General features: G+C 42.8%; 1 protein-coding gene across 3 annotated transcripts in view; it reads right to left on the reverse strand.

Moving 5' to 3' along the window:
- Positions 1-14,645, reverse strand: part of PKHD1 (PKHD1 ciliary IPT domain containing fibrocystin/polyductin) — a 1,284,809-nt gene that overhangs the window by 648,507 nt on the left and 621,657 nt on the right. The gene's annotated exons all lie outside the window — the stretch shown is intronic.

Raw genomic sequence — 14,645 nt, forward strand, 5'->3', positions numbered from 1 at the left:
TGTGAGTAAGTGGAAGGTGTAAGAAGTTGTGGAGCAGAGAAAAAGGGAGTGGAGGAGGGCTGATGGGGAGGGGATGGGATTGAGAGAGGGTGGGGAGTGACTGAGGGAAGGGGAGAGAGGTGGGGGGGGTGACTGAGGGAAGGGGAGGGAGGTGAGAGTGAGGGGAAGAAGGCAGTGGGAGACAGAGGGTGAGTAAGACTGAGTGGAGGAAAGGGAGGAGTGAACGAGGGGAAGGGGGAGAGAGGGAGAAAAAGTATAGAAGGGTGCTGTGTTAGAAAATGGACTGAAAACAAAATGTAATGTAGCCCGTTTTAACGGGCTTAACGGCTTGTATGGGACATAAATAAGGATAATAAAGAAAAAGAAATGTATCCAGTATAATCCTCATAAGACTTAACCCAAACATACCAGTCAATCAATCAAAAAAAAGGTAATCTATTAGAAAGTAAATTATCTAATTGTTCTGGATCAAAAACCAAATACCTTTCATTCAATACAACAATACAACATTTACAAGGGAATTGTAAAAGAAATTTCCCTCCAATAGCAGCCATTTGCTGCCACTTATCCAAAAATAATTTCCATTTACACTAAATTGTTCTTGAAACATCAGAAAAAATAGCAATCTTTTTTCCAAGAAAGAGTTTATCCCTCAACTTGAAAAACTTTTTCCATATTACAATTTTATCAACTTCTCAAGCAAAGATTACAAGAGTTTGTCCTGGTAAACTATCAAGGGACTGAGGTAATACAACTCTTTCAGAATTCCCATAAGAACATTGAATTATAGGACAGAAAACAGCTGTTGGATCTACATCGGTCGAGAAAGCAAATAAAAATCCTTACTTAACCACTTGAAGAAAAGACTCCAATGAGAAGTTTAAACATTCAACATTTGAGTTTAAACCTTTTTAACATACCAATAGGCATAGTTTGAGAACATTTAGGAAATTCAGTATACGAAGGTTAAACCTTTGTGAAAAATTCTCCAAGTTCTTAAATTACTGATGAAGTATTCCATTTTCTTTAATCAAAGCTAAAGATGTATTTTGTAAGGTGGAAACTTCTGAATCAATACTGGATATCTTTCTATCATGATCTTGCAATTGTACTGTATGATAGAGATGTGAATCATGTGCCCGATTGTTTTAACGATCAGGTTCAGATGGAGGGAGAAAAAAATTGGATCGTTAGAGATGTGAATTGGAATTGGTTCCGATTCTAATTCACATAGTTAATTTTTTAGTGAGGCCTGAGCATATAAAAAAAAACCCACCCTGACCCTTTACAAATGACCCCTTTGCTCTTCCACCCTCCCGAACCCCCCCCAAAATGTTAAATTACCTGGTGGTCCAATGGGGGGGGGGGGTCCCGACGTGATCTCCCGCTCTCGGGCCATCGGCGCCATTTTGGCTACCACTGATAAAAATGGTGCCGATGGCCCGATTAAAAAAAAACCATCCTGACCCTTTACAAATTACCCCTTTGCTTCTCCCACCCTCCCAACCCCCCCAAAAACCTTTTACATGTCTAGCGGGGGGTCCGGGAGCCATCCCTTCAATCTTACCCTTGGTGCCGGTGCGTGCTGCTGGACTGGTTTCAAAATGGCGCGATCGCCTTGCCCTCACCTTGTCACTATGTCACACGCCTTTGCCCCTCACTATGTCACAGGGAGCGGCAATCGGCGCCATACTGGCAGTCGATCGCCTTGCCCTCACTTTGTCACAGGGAGCGGTCGCTCCCTGTGACATAGTGAGGGCAAAGGCAATCGGCGCCCATTTGAAACCAGTCCAGCACCGGCCACCGGCACCGAGGGTATGATTGAAGGGATGGCTCCCGGACCCCCTCGCTAGACACCCGGTACATGTAAAGGTTTTTGGGGGGTCGGGAGGGTGGGCGAAGCAAAGGGGTAATTTGTAAAGGGTCGGGGTGGGTTGTTTTTTTTATCGGGCCATCGGCACCATTTTATCAGTGGTAGCCAAAATGGCGCCGATGGCCCGAGAGTGGGAGATCACGCCGGGACCTCCCCCTACTGGACCACAGGTAATTTAACATTTTGGGGGGGTTTCAGGAGGGTGGGGGAGGGTAAGGATTGATTTTAAAGGGTTCGGGTGGGTTTAGGGTTGTTTTGGTGTGCCGGTTTTCCCGCCCTCCCCCCAAATAATTCCCGTACTCGATTTAACGATTTTTCACGATAAATCGAGGAATTCCTATTGTATCGAGTCCCTTACCAATTAATGATGATTTTAAAATATCAGACGATAATTTAAATCGTTAAAAACGATTCACATCCCTACTGTATGAGAGTCCATTTGAGAACTAACCTTCTCCTACATATTAATGATTTATCAGTCCTAACCAAAAGGATCTCCTTGCAGGTTCTTAATTGTGGATCATAGAGAGAGTCTAATGCAATAGTCGCAGGTTTCTGTTCTACAGAGGACAAAGGAAGGGACCCCAGGTGAGATGACCCACCACAAGGGAAGAGTCATCACTCAGAGTAGCCCGTTAAATCAACTCCATATCCAGCAAGGAAGGGAAGACTGAATGTAAATGTAGTTCAGGCTTCCCAAACTTCTGAACTCACTTTAACTCTATACACTCCAAAAATGAGTGGCAGCCTTGCGTTAGGGCTCAGAAAGATACATTTTCTGAATGAGAAGAGGCAGGGCCCTCAATCACCTGCTCCAAGACCAGTACCAGTAGAAAAAAAAATGTCTAAATGGGACTGAGAAATTGGGACAGGAGTGTCAATCTTTGCTGGAACTGATTACAGCACTCACATACATACCCAATTAACCGAAGAACTTTTACTCTTAAGAACCAGCGTCATGGATCCGAAGGATGAAAGAGTTTAATCAGACCTCAGTGGCAGCTGCCGGACTCTCATCACGACTCTGAGAGTACTAAGTACAAGCTAACAACCCAGCGTTCACCCTTAGTGGATGCTGGTTATTTAGTCGAAAGCCTTAAGCAGTGTCCGCCAGCTGCTGCAGACGGTGACTCCCAGGAAAGGGGTTGCTCTAAACCTTCCTGTGAATCCCAGCGCGGGTGCCTCCAGATGTTAAAAGAGAGGCCTTTCACCTCTATCTGATAACAGAATGAATACCAGCTTCAAACAATTATAAAGAAAGAGGTTTATTGATAATAAAGAAAATTAATAGAGGAAGGCGGAAAGTTCCTCTATGGAGCAGAAGGTGATACAGAGAAAATGATACAAGCAAAGGTGTACAACGTCTGTTCAGAATCTGCTCAGTGTTCTAACGAGTGTGCTCAGCTTATAAGGGTCTTGGGTCTGCTAACACCAGCCATCTGCATAATCCACACCCATTACCTTTAATAGCCAATCAATATATATTTTAGCATGTGTACATTTGCGTGCTCTTACTATAGGCCACAGGCCTCTTGTTATCAGTAAAATAAACAAAGTTAGTTCCATCCTTCCAGGAATGATGTCATCCGTGCTGGATGATTCTCTGGTAAGTTCAGTGATCATAGTGCTTCATAGTGCTATAGATACATGTGCATGATATATGCAGTTCACTATTCTACACTCTATACCTCCAAAATGAGTGGCAGCCTTGCGTTAGGGCTCAGAAAGATACATTTTCTGATGGAGAAGAGGCAGGGCCCTCAATCACCTGCTCCAAGACAGTACCAGTAGAAAAAAAAATTTCTAAATGGGACTGAGAAATTGGGACAGGAGTGTCAATCTTTGCTGAACTGATTACAGCACTTTCTTCTGTTTCTTACCCATTGGGCAACAGAATTTAGGAAGAACCAAAAGTGGGCATAGGGACGCACCCCTTAGGTGCATGGCTTCAGAGCACACCAGTGGCAATGCACCCCAGGGTGCTGCAGCTATGTAGAGGCACCCTCTGTCGCACTGCAGCGACAGTCCTAACATGGGAAAAAAAGGCCAAACTTCCCCCATAGCCCAGATGACAGTATTTATTTCCATAGGTCCTGGTAAGCAGGGCAAGGCACCGTGATTATGTAAAGACCCCCTTTGATGTCACATTACAGCGACAGTCTTAACGGGGGAGAAAAAAAGGGCCAAAACTTCCCCCATAGCCTGTTGGAAATGTAGACATTTGGACTGAGGTGGAGTTAGTGTAACCTGCAGGGAGGAGCCTGCAGGTCCCCAGCAATTGGCATGCAAAGTCAGAGGAGGCAGAGGCCCAAAAGGAGCTTGCCTATACCAGCCTACGTTCCCCTTGGGTTGAGCCTTTGGGTTGCCAGAGCAGGCAGCTCTTAGGTGGGGCCTTTGATGATGGTCGGAAGATCTGTCAAGCTTGCTGTGTGATTCTGCAAACAGGCGAGGGTTGATGGCAGGTAGCGTTCAAGAAGGTCCAGGAGTCAGGCAGTGGTTAAAGGTGGTCAGTGTTCAAGGAAATCCAATAATCAGGCCAAGGTCAATACAGAGAGTCCATCAAAGGGGAAAGGAAGGACGGAGAGGCAGAGCAAGGAAGGTAAAGAGCAACACAGGAGGCAAGGCACACTGAAGAACTAAGGAACTGATGACTGACCACAGGGAGATGAACGAGACAAGGACCACAAAAACTGAAGAGTGAAAGCTTGGGAACTGAAGAAGCTGGAACTGAAAACAAGGGCTCAGAACTAGAGAATGCAGAAACAAGAATGCTGAGGCAATCACACTACTAGGCAGTAGGAGACTTGCCAAGGTGCCAAGGGATGTCTGCCATGGCCTTATGTAGGCCAGAGAGGGTGACATCATTTGAGGGTGCTTGTAGGGTTTTCCTGCCGCTGGCCTTTAAGGCTGGGAAAGTTGGTGCACTAGCGCCCTAGGGGCAGCAAGGACCAACAGTGTCAGTGGTGTCTTTCTACAATGGCCTTTAGTAGTGTCCTGCCGATTCGTGGCAAGGCATCCTGCTTCGCTTGGGAGAGAGGCAGGCTGGCAGCGTCCTGATGAGGGGTAAGGCCCAGCCCAGGTTAAGTGTGGCTGTCTGTGGGAGGAGCCTGCAGATTGCCAAACGCAAAATAGTCCAAATGACAGCAATTCCATAGGTCCCAAAAGTGAGCATTTTAAAACAGTAAACATCAACTCATTACCACTAGTTTATGCCTTCTAAGTTAATACGTTAATAGGTTACATCTCCAGTTCCTCATTTCTGGCTCGTCTATCTAGTTCTCTCTAGTTGCTGCACTTTGTTGAACTATGTTGCACTATGTTGTTTCCCCCCCCCCCCCCCCATCTATTGTTTGATGTAAACCAATATGATGTGCCTACTAATATCGGTATAGAAAAACCGTCAAATAATAAATAAATAAATAAACTGTAAGAACAAAAGCCAAAAAAATACATCTGTTTAATAGCATGGCCTAGGATGAGTAAGTTCATTCCTCACCTCACAGCAGAGAGAAAATACTTTCATTTAAAAAATACTTGCTTTAAAAAAATCATAACTGTATATAATTAATTATATCAGATATGGAAAACTCGATAATTTCCAAAAGCATAAAGGTATCAAAATATACATGAGCTATGCTTTTCAAAAATCATGGTACTCTTAATGCATATAGCACCTCTAGGATAATGCAAATCATAATGCAAGTACGAACCCCTAGGATAATGCATACTTATAATGTATGTAAGGACCCTAGGATTCCTTATTCATTTAGGGGTATATTTTTAAAGTTATGCGCTGCTGCACGCATGTTATAAAATCCAGGGTCGGCGTGCGCAGGGGGGTGCACAACTGTGCAACCTGCGCGCGCTGAGTATGCATTATCCTAGGGGTTCGTACTTGCATTATGATTTGTATTATCCTAGAGGTGCTATATGCTCAGCAGCCTCAGAGGGAACTTTTTTTCCGGCGCCCCCGCACCTTCCCCTCCCTTCCCCTACCTAACTCACCCCCCAGTCCTAACTAAATCCCCCCCTACCTTTGTGCAGAAAGTTACACCTGCCTCAGGCAAGCGTAACTTGCGCGCGCCAGCAGGGTGCCGGCGCGCCATTCCCCGGCCCGGGGGCTGGTTCGGAGGCCTTGGTTACACCCCGGAATGCCCCTGGGCCAGTACCACACCCACGGCCCCACCCCCGAAACGCCCCCGAATGCTGCGCCGCCCCCGACACGCCCCCCAAGCAAAGCCCCGAGACTTACGCACATCCCGGGGCTTTGCGTGCGCCGGTGGCCCATGCGACATAGGCGCGCTTGTGCACAGGGCTTTTAAAATCTGCCCCTTAATGTAACCCTTTTATTTAGAACAAAGTCAATATTCAAAGTCAATAACTCACAAGATATCCATCTAAATGGCAAGTGTTGCTATATTTAACTACTTATCTGTTTAAATTATAGTCGGATAAGTCATTACCCGACTATAATTTAGCCAGATAAAAAAAAGGGGTTCCGGGGCATGCCAACGTTATCTAGCTAACTTAGTTGAATTTCAGTTATATATGGCTAAGTTAACCAGAAGACTTTAGATTTGCTTCAGATTTAAAGTTATCTGGCCTTGTGAGGCTAGATAACCTGCCACTTAAATCAGATTTCTTAAAAAGATATCCAGTTAAGTGGTAATCCTGGCTGGGCATTATGTTGATAACTTACACTTCCAGTGCAGCTGCCCATAGCTACATTGGAAGTGCACAGGATGGCAGTTTCCAGACTGCAATTCAGCGTATTTACTGAGGTTGGAAGAAGGATCCATTAGGGTACCTCCTGTTTGTCCTAGAACTGGTTCAAGAATACCTGCTAGAGGTGGGTAGGCAACTCTGGTCCCCGAGTGCTGAAAACAGCTCAGGTTTTCAGGATATCCACAATAAATATGAATGAGATAAGTGTGCAAGCACTGCCTCCATTGTATATAAATATATCTCATCAAATTCATTTTGGATATCCTGAAAAGCACATCTGTTTGTGGCCCTCTTGGTCTTGAGTTGCTAACCCCTGTACTAACTAACAGGTAGATTTTAAAAGCGACCCATCAACGTGTCAAGAACAAGAGGGTGGAAAAGGGGCGGGGCATGGGCGAGGCCGAGAGTTACGCGTATAACTTCCAATTTTAGAAAAGCTGACCATAGCGTGCGTCAGTCTGTTATCTGTGTAACTTTACTGCTAGTCCTTCTGAGGAGCAAGTCTGGAGATCTCAAGTTTTAGGGATTTTCAAGACTGCTGAACTACCATATATACTAGGAGGAAGGAGAGGGAGGGGGAGAGAGAGAGGGAAAGAGAAAGAGAATATGACACTATATATATTATGCCACAATAAGAGGGGAACTTTCAGCTCAGGTTGGGTTTGAATCATGTTATAAAATAGCCACGTCAATGTGCCGGGAACCACGCACAAATGGATGCACGCGCAGGCCTTTTAAAATCTAGCTTATAGTGTCATATTGTGTCTGCTACAGTACACTCTCTCTCTCTCTCTCCCCCTCCCCTCTAAGCACATGAAAAAATTGGTTTTCCCTTTGTGTGTGCATATGCTGGTAATACACGTGGGACATTTTAAATGATATGCATGTGTGTACACACATGATATTAAATTACAGCATGTCGACACATGGTAGAGAGTCCATCAAGCTAGGATGAGAAAACATTGTAGAAATCTCATCTTTTGTGGCTTTCCTCACTACATATCACGTCACATCTTCAACGAGGTCTTCTATGCAGTTCGTATGTCTCACTCTGCATGTAAAACTGGCTCCAAAACCCTAGACCACCACCAAATGCTCACCTCTAGTTACTAGCTGGTCCTCCTATAGCAGTATAGTGACTAGTATGTGTGCCACCCCAGAGGCTATCTCTCTCTTTCTCTCCTCACCACTACACTCTACTCCTCTCCTCCCTCTCCCCTCTCACCTTTCCTGCCCAAAAATGCCCGAAACAAAATTTGTGATATTTATCGCAAATTGTGTTTTGGTCGTTTCGGGCATATCGCACAGCTTAACTCCAGGAAAAAAGGTGTAGTTATTTCCGGTGATAGTGTGCATTATACTATCGCATGCTGCGATATTGCCCCTCATTTTCATTGATCCCTCCCCCTTGAATACATTTGTAAAATTTGCTTTCGCTCCAGGTGTTGCGATAATTATCGCATGCATTATGGCATTATCGCGCACTTTAACGCCGTAACGCATTTTGATAAATGACCCTGTATGTTATGGTTAAGGAATTAGAATGAAAGTCCCATGTGTGACTAAGTGTGGCACTGTGCAGGTATTTAAAGAGCCATTGAACATTACACATAGCTGATACTGATGATAGGATCAAGGATTTAAATTAATGTTTGGCAGGATATGAAGATTAAGAAATGTGATCTGTCTACCTACCATCCAACATTTGAAATACAGCTTTGTGATCAGATGTATATGAAAGTGACCCTCATTGAGTGAGTGAGCCTTCTGTTTGATGAGCATTTCTGTTGATGTGTGCCACTGAACCTGAATAAGTGCAGAGTTGAATGAATAGATTCTTAGTGGTTCCACCCAAAAGCTGGAATAAGATACATTTGTCTTTAGTTTATCCCCTCTGTATAGATATGTCAGCTCTTTTGTAGATATAAGCAATATGCAAAAAAGGATGAAGAGAAAATTATATAAAAATTCCCAAAAACAAGTATTTAAAAAATTACTTTTATTGACAAAACGTATTTAAAAATCAGGAAAACATTTTTTCTGAAATGGCAGATTCAAATAACCAAGATATTATTAATGTACAGATGGGAAAACCATTCCAACATTAGAAGGGAGGATAGAACTATTAATAAATCAAAGACAAAACATGAGACATGTCTGATATAGAAAGTTATACCAGGCAGAACTTTCAAATACCCACCTTTATATTTTTCCCCAAAACAATTTCTTATACCAGTCAAATGGGTGTCCATCAAACCTGCCATCATTAGTAAAGCTGTTCAAATACCTGAAAATGCCTCTTAAGAATTGTTGTTTGAATCTGCTGTTAAGATTTTTCTCCAGTTTTTTTTAAATAGATTTTGTCAATAAAAACAATTTTTGAAGTATTTATTTTTTGAGAATTTTTATGTTTATTTCCACATCTGTTTTTTGTTTTTTTTTTGGGGGGGGGGGGGGTTGTAATACCTGTGCGTTGCTGGATTGTGGGTTTCCAGCTTTCTGTTTTCTATAGATCCTTCAGCTCCTTTGTGGATAACATGGTTACCTACTATTTTATAGTTACCTATTACACTAAAGTGTTCATTATTTTTATAAGATACAAAGAGCCTCTAAACTGATTTTTTTTTTAATGTAGATGTAAATATTTTTATATACTGAACTTAAAGAATAGCTTTGAGTCATATAGTTTTGTAAGTTTAGGTGAACTGAGCCCTACGTTAAAATATCTCAGCTAGGGCCAATGAGAACTGCTGAAAATGTCTTTGTGATAAACCTGTACTGTAAGTTATGGGTTAAAATATGTGCTTTGTTTTTAATTTAGTGTATTTATTAATTTGAAATATTAAATAATGTAACCATAGATGCTGCTATTTGTCTTTGTATCTCGCCCTAGGACAGCACTAGAAATGAGATATTTTCTTGGCAAGAAAATACACAGTTTGAAACATACAAATAAGCTACCCCAGGTCAGAATTAACATAACATATGCAACATTTTTTCTTGTCATTGTTTTTTTATGTTTTAGTCTTGCATAGTGTAGTTGGTGCAAGCTCCTCAGGAGGTCACTATGTAATCTTTACACTAGAAATGTTTTCAGCTGTTCATTTTGGGGATCATTTTCAAACAACTAGCATAAGAAAGTTGGCATAAATGTGTGCAGGTTACACCAGTTTTCAAAACAAGCATACACATAAGTCAGTCCAGATAAACTTACATGAGCTTGACACAACAGGCAATTTTGTAAAAGGCCATTTCTATGTGTAAAATCCACAGAGGTCTCGTTGAAATTTATCCTCCCTATGAGTGGATGTCATGAACAGGTCCATTAGCAGAAAGCTTGCCTCTACTTACATATAAAGGCGGGAGGATACCCTGGAAGCAACTGCGCACACTAGCATATACATGTGCATGTGATTACACGTAGTTTTACCCTAATATTGTGTAACATGCACAATATTATAAAATACGTGCATGTTTACCAACCAATGGTAAACATTGAAACCACGTAACCACATATTTCAATGCAGTGAACAGTCGTGCTTTATCCACCTATTTAAAAAAACATACGTGCATATATTTTACATTCTAAAATAAAGTATGACCTTCTTGCGTAAGTCGAGATTTACACGTATAAATCAGTGTATTTTAAAATACATGTGCGTGAGTGAAATGACCATTTTGCCCAGTCCTTCTCTACGTCATCGAGACCATCCTAGTTCTTCAACCTGAAGTTCACCCTGACCTCCCATCCAGTCAGTACTACACAGTAAACAGGCTTAATATCATTTAAGCCAGATAATTAGCAGATATAAAAATACACAAGTAAGTTGGAAAATGTGCATGAGTAAGTTGTCTTTTAAAATATCAACATACATGCATAACTTATGGCCCCGCCTAGGAATGCCTCTAGACAGTCCCTTTGTTACATGCATAAATGTGCATGGAAAAATGAAAATATATGTGTATTTTGGACTTTTATAAAACTCGGAATACGCGAATAGAGACTACTTACATGCATATATGCTAATTTTTATGTGCGTAACGTTTTGAAAATTCACCTTACTAGGAACAATTAATTCCTTGTGCATCATTTCCTATTTTAATTAATTTTTATTCTGTACTTTTATGTGTGCAATCAAGCATTTGAATAGGGCTTCAGAATTAAAATAACAAAGATCTTCCAAATTTATTATTGAAATTAATATTTCCAGCTCACCCTGAGTTAATTTGCTTTTGATTAAGAGCCAAGCACAGTCATTCCAGATTCATATACAGTATTTAAAACTAGACTTTATTCTCTGACTGAAATCTGCATTCTAAAGTTAATATTATGGTATTGTAAGATAACTAAGAATCATTCTGGTACTAAATGGATGAAACTTTTTATTGATTTAAAGCTATATATTACAGAATCACTAACAGGCCGATATACTAACTGGTGGTATTTTCTTGGGTTAGCAGTTGTTTTGTGGAAGGTTGCTATGCATGCAAGTAAGCTCATTTGCATGCATAGCTCTCTTTTGTGCAAAAGGTTTTGCACATTCCTGGCCATGGCAATGAGCAAAACATCTCTTTTGCCAGTTGCCCCATTAAGGAACGCCATGTTAAAGAGACCTGTCAGCCCTGCTCCCCTCCATAGTAAATACTCCCTGGTGTTGATAATGGCCAACAACCCTGTCCCCAAAGCCCCTCACAGGCCAAACAAGTTAAAAGCCAAGGGACTTGTAAAGGCCCGTCCCATTTTCCTCTCTGAAAGATTGTGATACTTAACCCCATTCCTCATTAGCCCTCCAAACTTACACAATAGCTGAGGGATGGTTTGAGGGGGGCCAGAAGTGATACCCACTTGCTCCTGCCCCATCCATGCTATTTTCCAAAATGGCACCAGCTGACTAGCTAACCCCATGCTCCCCCTTTGCCACATGTCTGTAAGTATCCTTTGTAAGATGTCTTTTTCTGTCATGCTGGTATAGCACCTACTATAATCTTCTGTTTTATTTGTGTCCTGTAATCCAAAATTAACATAGTGCCTGTGCCTTTTACTAATTTAGGCCTGGATTTATCAAAATGCGATAAGTATCGCATGCGATAGCAAAAGGGGTGTGTTTTATGCAAATAAACAGTTCATTGCAATTTGAGCTAATACCTATGGGGCGGATTTTAAAACCCCTGCGCTCCGGCGCGCCTATTTTGCATAGACCGCCGGTGCGCGTAAAGCCCCGGGACGCGCGTAAGTCCTGGGGATTTCGAAACGGGGAGGGAGGGGGCGTGTCCGGGGGCGTTCCCAAAATGACGTGGCATTTTGGGGGCGGGCCCGGGGGGCGTGGTCGAGGCCTCCAGACCACGCCCCCGGGACCGGAGGACGGAGCGGGGCTGCCGGCGACACGCACAAAGTTAAGGGGGGGGGGGTTTAGATAGGGCCGGAGGGGTGGGTTAGGTAGGGGAAGGGAGGGGAAGGTGGGGGGAGGGCGAAGAAAGGTTCCCTCCGAGGCCGCTCCGAAATCGGAGCGGCCTCGGAGAGAACAGGCAGGCCGCGCTGGGCTCGGCGCACGCAGGTTGCACAAATGTGCACCCCCTTGTGCGCGCCGACCCCGGATTTTATAAGATACGCGCGGCTACGCACGTATCTTATAAAATCTGGTGTACTTTTGTTCGCGCCGGTGGCGCGAACAAAAGTACCAGCAAACATATTGTTTTAAAATCTGCCCCTATGTGAAAAAGAGCTAAGATAGTGCAGATTGTGATAATGTTTTCATACTTTGTGATACATGCCAGACCTGTTGTATTTCCTGCAATCAACCACTGGGGTACCAATTTTAATGGTTCCAAGGAGCTCAGATGAGAGAGAGAGAAACCAGCCGAAATGCCCTCTCCCTAGATAGGTATTTATATCCCTATGGGAGGCCCACCTAGTAACTCGAGGTAAGGTTTACGTATTAGTGTAGGGGGTTAGGGGCCACTCTGACATTCAATGTGAGATGTACGAACAGAACAGTGCTCTCTTGTGAAGATTTGATGACCTTCGAAGAGAGAAAACTCACCCAAAGATGAGATTGGTGCAATGTTCTCTCCACCTAGCTTGATGTTACCTAGGTAGAGAGTCCATCAAGCTAGGTGGAGAGAACATTGCACCAATCTCATCTTTGGGTAAGTTTCCGCTCTCAGTAGGTCATCAAATCTTCACAAGAGACCACTGTTCTGTTCGTACTTCTCATGTTGAATGTCAAAGTGGCCCCTAACCCACTACACTAATAGATAAACCTCACCTCGAGTTACTAGGTCGGCCTCCCATAGGGATACAAATACCTATCTAGGGAGAGGACATTATGGCTAGTCTCTGTCTCTCTCTCTTCCCCCCCCCAGATGGCTAGGCTTGTGCTCCAGGAGCTTCACACCTACTAAAACAGGCTTTTCAGGAGACATCACAAAATGCACTAACATCTTACCACCCCCTAATGCAAGCTATCAGCTTAACACTACTGAAAAAGATGTAGCTAAAATCAGCATTAAGTCCATGCAATAGGACTTTGCAAACTGGTAAACCCAGCCCACTCCCACCCCTAACTCCTTCTCTTTTTCAGATTTGCATCACACCATACAATATGGTGCTATCGCATGCATTAAAGGCGTTTTCACATGTGTTAAGGGCTTTTCGCATGCGATAAGCCCTTAACGCATGCGAAAACACCTTAGAGCATTTTGATAAATGACCCCCTTAGCTTACGTAAAGCTTATGCTTCCAGTGTTGTTTCTAAATGGGGAACTAGCCGGAAAGAAAAAGGCAGTGCTGGAAGCATAATTTTATACATCCAGCACTGCATCTCTTGAAGCAGCATGGAAGCACCAGGAACAGGATGGAGGGCACCTTGCTCTCGGCAATAAAATATAAGATATTGGGTGGATAAGGAGGGTCAGATAATAGGGGTCTTCGCAATGCTGTTAATCCTTGCGGGCGAGTGGAAGGAAAGGAAGGAAACAGCCTGATTTTTTATTTTGAAAAACACCGGAATGGGGGGGGGGTCTCAGTAATATTTTAAGGATTTGGGGGGGTGAGGAGGTTACGGTCCAACAGGGCCTTTATAAGATATTTTGGGAGAGAGGGAGGAGATGGACTACTGGCTCATTTATTTTGTTTTTCTTTAATGACAGCCCTACTTAGCTAGATATTGTATCTTTAAAGATATCCAGTTAAGTGGCATGTTATCCGACCACACAAGGCCAAATAACCTATCCGGATATACCCTATATTCAGCTGTGTTAGTCGGAAAACTCAACCCCTCCCAGGAGCACTCCTGAAATGCCCTTTTATATCCAGCTAAATTATAGCTGGCTAGCTACTCATCGGTCTATAATTTAGTCAGATAGGGTGGCTAAATATACCACCTAAATGACTTTTGAATATTGACCTCACAGAGTCTTCTACTAGAATGAAGATAAGAATATAATAACATAAGAATTGCCATACTGAGTCAGACCAACACGCCATCAAGTTCAGTAGCTTGTTTCCAACAGAGACCAATCCAGGTCACAGATATCTGGCAAAATCCCAAAGAGTAAATAGATTCCATGCTGCTGTCGCACAGTGATAAGTAGTGGGTATTCCTAGGGAGGATTATTTTCGAAGGACTTCCACATGTAAAAGTAGCATACTACTGTAGCACATTTTTAAAAGACCATTTACGCGTGTAAAGTGCATTTACATGTGTAAAACCTAGTTTTAAGCATGTAAATCATCTTGAAATTTACCCCCAGGGAGGTAACGTATGCACGTGCATTCATATACAACTTACCTCAACTCAGAAAAGAGCCATATCCCTAGGAAGTCCCAAACTCTGGAACACCCTCCCAACCGAACTTAGAACACAACAAAATTTAAAAACCTTCAAAAAAGAACTAAAAACATGGATGTTCTCCAAAGCCTACCAAAACACCCAATGACTCCCTTTATTACTTACCTCTCTAACTGACATATGTAACCATGTGGAACCAATGTAAGCACATAATATAACATGTATAGCTCAATATCCGAACTACGTTTATAATGCCC

Source organism: Rhinatrema bivittatum, chromosome 3 (assembly GCF_901001135.1).
Source record: "Rhinatrema bivittatum chromosome 3, aRhiBiv1.1, whole genome shotgun sequence".
In the NCBI taxonomy this organism is placed as follows: domain Eukaryota; kingdom Metazoa; phylum Chordata; class Amphibia; order Gymnophiona; family Rhinatrematidae; genus Rhinatrema; species Rhinatrema bivittatum.